The 6,979-nt window shown below is 39.6% G+C and overlaps 1 non-coding gene across 1 annotated transcript; it reads left to right on the forward strand.

Annotated features, from left to right (window-relative positions):
* The first annotated feature begins 552 nt into the window (after positions 1–552).
* LOC122684549 lies at positions 553–659 on the forward strand. Its single transcript, XR_006338091.1, has one exon. It is a non-coding gene; the product is annotated as a U6 spliceosomal RNA (small nuclear RNA).
* The last annotated feature ends 6,320 nt before the right edge of the window (positions 660–6,979 follow it).

Genomic DNA, 6,979 nt, shown 5'->3' on the forward strand with positions numbered 1-6,979 from the left:
GATGAAGTTCTACCCCTACTCATATAGTCTGTCCTTCGTCTTTATTCAAGTTGTTTCTTCTGCATGAACTGTCCTTCAGAATTCCGGACATGTTTTAAATGATCTCTCCATTTGTAGATTCTTTAAGAAACTATTCCACAGAATTTTTTCTTGAAGTATTCACAGATAAAACTGGCTTCTCCCTTCCTTTAGCCTCAGTATTATAGTGTGCCTTACTTACTGCATACCTGCATTGGAATAAAATCATTTACAGATGTACCTGGCTCCCTGACCAAATGGTAAGATTTTAGAGAAAAGGGGCAGATTCCTGATCATCTTGTTAATCCCAGGGCCAGACAGGGGAGACCTCCCCCAAAGTAGAAGTTTGATAAGTGCTGACTGAATATGTGTTGAATAAATTATTACTGAATTATTTTAGATTCTAAAGTTATGAGTATTGAAGGCAAATATTCAATTAGACACAGTTTTGCCATCAAAATCCCATTAAGGCATATTTGTTCCTTCCATTGTAAGGAATTTCAATCCATCACCATCTAAGTTTAAAATGTCAATGTGTTCGCTTTCTCAGCACACATACTAAAATTGGAAGGATACAGAGAAGATTAGCATGGCCCCTTCACAAGGATGACATGAAAATTCATGAAGCATTCCATATTTTTCCTATGTATAAAGTAGATAGCTAATGAGAACCTACTCCATAGCTCAGGGAACTTCACTCCACACTTGGTCTAGCAAAGAGGAGAAATACGTGTGCGTAAAGCTGCTTCACTTTGCTATACACCAGAAACCAACACAACACTGTAAAGCAACTATACTCCAATGAAATATAAATTTTTTTAATTTAATAAAAAAAAGTCAGCAGTCAATTCCATTATGTTAGAGAAAGAAAAGGAGAAAGAAACAGGGAGAAAGATAGGTACCCTACTTATCATCCTGTAATCAGAGGAAGATACTGAAACCGAGTTTTTAAGTGCTTTTCAAAAGAAGTTCAGACCAATAGAATGAGTGTGAGTTTGGTCTTCTTTGGTCTGGCTACTCTTCTTCCTCAAATAACAGTTGATGGAAGATGCTCTGGCCGTGATGGGCACTGGAAGTGTTTTCATTAGGTCCCAAATAACAGTTGATGGAAGATGCTCTGGCCGTGATGGGCACTGGAAGCGTTTTCATTAGGTCTCTCGGAGATTCACCCCCTTTCAGAGAGTATTTCCTGTATCTCACACAGTAAGATGTTACCTTCAGATCAGCCCACGAGGGAGTCACAGACAACCCGGCAGGAATGTGTGTCAGACACTCGAGAAGAGCGAAATCAGAAAGGCTTGATCCAGTTTCCTTGTTACATTTTTTTTTCCAGAAAAGGACATTTTCACCAGAGCCAGAAACCAAGGGAGTAGATTCGGACTATAGATTAGAAAGGTCCATATTTGTAATCCACCTAATGCCTTTTTCCGGGAAATATTACACACTTTACATTTGATACAGCCACAAGAAACATTACCAGTTCACTCATTCACCCCTTGTTTTGCAGGAGAAAACTCACAAAGTGACTCTGAGGAGCAAGGCTCTGGAGGGGGCTTCCTCAGACACTGAGGCTCCTCTGCAGGTCAGCCCACACAGCTCCAGAGAAGGGCTCGCGGTTTCCTCACCCGCACTGACTTCCAGCCTCACCCTCACTTGACTTCCGGCCTCACCCGCACTTGACTTCCGACCTCACCCTCACTTGACTTCCGGCCTCACCCACACTTGAGTTCCGGCCTCACCCTCCTGTGCCTGATTCTGGTCCTTATTCCTGGTGCATTCGACACAGAGAGGCCCTGGGCAAGATAGGTCACCAGGCAGGCAGACGGCTCTGGACTCCTCTTCCCCACAGCACTGAGCACCCCTGCCCTCCTACCTAGGACGTTCCGGTTCCTCATCCATTTCCTTCCTCCGATTTCCCACCCAAACCAGCTTCTGCAGACTCTGCTTTTTATTTAGGAGGGAGTTTTGCTCTCTAACCGGCAGGTAACTGACTCCTGAGTCCAGAGCATTTGTTCCTGGAGCTGGTTGGCCTCGGCTGTAACAGGTGTCCTGAGAAGGGAGACTGTATGGCAGTTAGGGTTCTGTGGAATCCAATCCAATATATTTCAAAATTGTATTTAAAAGCAAGCAGATCTTCTATGAAATTCATCTCATTAATTCATAACCCAGGGGTTTCGATCACAAGTTTCCAAATCAACTTGAAATCTATTTATTAATTCAGTAAATAAGCCATCAGATAAGCCAACCACTGTCCTTGGGGTGAAGACTGTTGTGTCTGTCTGTAGGGCAGGTTATGCCCTCAACGGTCTCATGGTCTAGAGACTCTTCAGAAAATCTATTGCACTGTTGATTCACATGCTGGCATATCTGAAGAGGAGACCCCATACAGTCCTTGGGAAAGGATTCAGTGCCTATGCATCCCCAAAGAGTTCCCTGCTTAGCCTTTCCCGGCGGCACATCCCAAGAGCTCAATAAATGTTTGGTATACCATCATATAAGTAGTTGAAGTTGAATTATAGTCATAGCCATATAAACTTTTAAAGTATGATCGATGCATACTTTTAAGAGAGACTGCACATAGTAAAATTCCAACAGCAGGGGCAAGAATCAGCTTCTCATACAACATGGCCAACACTGAGTATTCACCACTATTCAATGGCTTCCAACCTGTTATTTGAGAATGTTGTTTGAATTTTCCATGTTTTTTTTTTTTTATATTAGTGAGTGTAACCTTTACTTTTATCAAATGTTTACTAGTCAGTTGTAGTTCTTCTTGAGAGTTCCATGTGCCTGTCCACTGGTTCTTGAGGCTTTCCAATGAATCCTTCTAAAGTTGATGCAGACATATTAGAATGACATGCAAGAAATAAGCTGTTAGTGAAGAGGCAGCCCCTTTTTCAGCAGCATCTTCAGGAGGGAAAGTGAAATTATAATACCTGGCAGTAAGAGAGGCTGAGACCTCCAAAAGCTGCCATTTATTGAAACCGCTAAGTATTAATAACAGGCTGGCTTCCCTGGAGGCTCAGGGGTAAAGAACCTCCCTGCCAATGTAGGAGATGTAATAGACCTGGGTTTCATCCCTGAGTTCAATCCCTGGGTCAGGAAGATCCCCTGGAGGAGGAAGTGGCAACCCACTTCAGTATTCTTGCCTGGGAAATCCTGTGGACAGCGGAGCCTGGCTGGCTACAGTCCATGGGGTTGCAAAGGGTAGGATATGACAGTGATTAAGCAACAGCATGAACCATTCCTTTATTTTACAGATGTAAACTGAGAACCTAAGTAACAGTAATGCAAGTAAGGTAACAGGTTAATTCATGAGGTCTCCCTTTCTGTCTTCAGGGCATAAACACACAGGTTCTGGGGCCAGGTGGCCAAATATTGATTCCTGAGTCTATCAGTTACTTGCTGTGTGCCCCTGAGCAAGTTACTTAGCCATTCTGTGCTCCCAGTTTCCTCCGCTGTGAATGATAATTGTATCCACTTCATAGAATCCCCATGGGCAGAAGAACCTGGTGGGCCTCAGTCCATAGGGTCCATAGAGTCGGACGCAACTGAAGCGACTTAGCACGCGTGCACACACGCACACACACATAGGATTATCGGGGTTTCCCAGGTGGCTCAGTGGTAAAGAACCCACTTGCCAATGCAGGAGACATAAGAGATGCGGGCTTGACCCCTGGGTCAGGAAGATCCCCTGGAGGAGGGCATGGCAACCCACTCCAGTACTCTTGCCTGGAGAATCCAGTGGACAAAGGAGCCTGGTGGGCTACAGTCCACAGGTTCGCAAAGAGTCGGACATAACCAAAGGGACTTAGAATGTAGCACTCATGGGATTATCATGAGGACTAGATGAGACATAATGTACAACAGGCAACAATCTGTCAATTTTTTTCTCTCAGTTTATTAAAATTAAAATCTCTGCTGTGAAAGTAAGTTTGTCAGTGAGTATTATAATCTATCCCTTTACTGTTGATTTAAACATTTTGCAGCCATGGAGTTAGGCGAATAAGGGACATGATTTTTAAATCTTCTTGAGGAAATGCTGCTTTTATTATTAAGCAGTCTCCTTCTTTGTTCTTCTTAATGCTTTTCTCTATAATTTTTTCAGAAATAGTTAATCTAGCCTTCTTTAAGATAATAACTTCCTGCTTTATCTTTTTCCCTTTCTACATTTCGATCCTTCTATAGCCTTGAGTTTTAGGTACATAAATAACTCTTATAAACAGCATGTAGCTAGACTTTCTTTAATCCGTTCTGAGAATATTTGTCTTTTAATAGATTAATTTCATCCATTTAAATTATTAAGTTTATTCCTAGGTATGTCATCTTTTTTTGCTGTTATAAATGGAGTTTTCTCCTCCATTATAGTCTAATTTTTTTTTCTGTGTATGAAGGCTATTGATTTTTGTGTGCAAAGTATATATTCTACTACCCTGATGAATTCTTTTATGATTTGAGTTAGTTTTATTATTGTTTCTCTAGGGCTTTCCAAGCAAGCTTTCATATCAGCTGTTAATAATGGTTTTGCTGTTCTTCCAAGTCTTGTGTCCCTAATTGTTCTTTCTTAATTGCACTGGCTTCACATAAATTGCTTAATATTCTTGCCTTGCTTCTGACCATGAAGGGAAAATCTCTTGTCTCCCCATTAACAGTCTGTTGTTAAGACTGAGGAGTTACATTGGGCTAGCCAAAAAGTTTTTTTTGGTTTTGTCCATAACATCTTACAGAAAAACCAAATGAACTTTTCGTCCAACCCGATATATTACAATGTTAAGAAAATATCTACCTATACCTTTTTCTTAAACGTTTTTAATGGCAGATGTTGAATTTTGCCAAACAATTTTAAACCACAGTTGGAGATAATTATATGATTTTTCTTCTTGGACTCATTAGGATGAGGAGTTACATTAATAGATTTCCTGCTATGTCTGATTTGCGTTCACAGTACACATTCCACTTAGTCATGATGTATTTATTTTTAAGGCAGTTTCAACCTGCTTACTAATATTATAATTAGTATTTGCACAATATTCATAAGCAACAGCGATCTAGATTTTATTTTTGGCATATTTGTGTCAATGTTAATCTTGAGTCATAAAATGGTTTTAGAAACTTTCATTCCTTTTCTGCAATATTTTTTTAGCTTTGAGGTTATCTGGTCATCTAATGATTCACTGAAATTCTCCTGTGACAGCCTCTGGGCCTAGTACTCCTACAGTCCAGATAACTTTCCTATTTCTTCTATGGGAATGGATAGAAGCTTTTCATTTTCATTTATACTGGGATTAACTTGGACACATTTTGTTTTCCTAAGAAATTGTTCTTTTCACTGAAGTTTTTCCAATATTTCCATAGAAGTGTAAAAAATGTTTTATCTTCTTTCAAATTCCTCTCTATCAATAGAAATCTTGTGTATTTGTGCTTTCTCCCATTTTTTCTTGGGGGAATTGGCCAGTGGATTTTCTTCTTTTCTTTCTTTCTTTGTTTTTTTTTGCTAAGGCTCATCACTTGATGGTGAATCCTCTCGGCCATGTGTCACAGCCCACGTGTGCACTCGCTGCCTTGAGCCCCACCCCTTCAGCTCCTAAAGCCTATACTTGGAGAACTACTTGGTCTCAAGCTTGCCTGATGCGTTGAACCATATAAGCAACCCTTTTATTTTTTGCAGAAGGTCCAATGAATACTTTTAATAGGCTACCTTCAGGTTTAACCATTTCAGGTAAATTTGCCAGGGAAAACAATGGCCCCTTTCAGTAAACAAACTTAAGGCTTTCCTCACTTTTCCAGCAAGTTTACCTAGATTGTTATTTTAAATATTGCTTCTCTTCCTTTATTTAGTTTTCCTTCTTCAACAACTCTATATCTATTTGGGGCCCTTTTTCCTGCCTTCCATGACAACCACTTTCCCTTTGAACCTTTTACTTTTATTTCATTCTCATCTTCTTCATCACTTTTCTTTTTTCAAAGTTTCTTGTTTTATTTCATTTGATCCACTCTAAGCCACCCAGTGTTTTGGGTTTTTTTTCCACTTCTGACATGTTTTCTCTTTCTTTCATATTTTCCTGATTTTTATGCAGGTCATAACCATGATCCCCCTAAAACAGTAGCCTACCCAATCCATCCTCCTATGAGGCTCATTTCTCCAGAAGAGTAGGCTTTTCAATGGTCATTTGTGGTAGACATTCTGTCTTTTATCTTTGATAGCTGTTTAGGTATTTATTTTCAGATTTGATGGTCCACAATTTTTCTATACTGTGCCTATGAATAAACTTGTTTTTAATCTTGACTATTGAGACTGTGCTTTTGCGAACTGAAGTTTCATGTCTTCTTTTTCAAGTCCAGAAAAATCCTTTTCCCATGACTTTATTATCTCCTTCTGGAACCTTACTTGATATAGAGTGGAACTTCAATTTCTACCCCAATGACTATTTTTCTTTCTTGCTAGTAATAAAACTCTCTTATTTTTTCACTTTAAAACCACAATATTTATTTTGTCACAAAAACCCACTGTATCAGTGATCAGTGGATGGGAAGATATCCCTATTCAAGCTTCCCTTATAAAACTTCCATTTATCATTTTTACATCTGTCACTAATCTCTGAGCCCATCTGTTAATTATACTGAGATCTTGGCCATGTCTGTAAATACTGACCGATGAATATAGAACTTGGTAAACCATTTTGTTTCTTTTATCCATTATACTGATAAATGTCCACTCGTGAAATTGTACAGGAGACAGGGATCAAGACCATCCTCAAGAAAAAGAAATGCAAAAAAGCAAAATGGGTGTCTGAGGAGGCCTTACAAATAGCTGTGAAAAGAAGAGAAGTGAAAAGCAAAGGAGGAAAGATATACCCATTTGAATGCAGAGTTCCAAAGAATAGCAAGGAGAGATAAGAAAGCCTTCCTCAGTGAACAATGCAAAGAAATAGAGGAAAACAACAGAATGGGAAAGACTAGA

The sequence above is a fragment of the Cervus elaphus genome, chromosome 26, assembly GCF_910594005.1.
Source record: "Cervus elaphus chromosome 26, mCerEla1.1, whole genome shotgun sequence".
Taxonomy (NCBI): domain Eukaryota; kingdom Metazoa; phylum Chordata; class Mammalia; order Artiodactyla; family Cervidae; genus Cervus; species Cervus elaphus.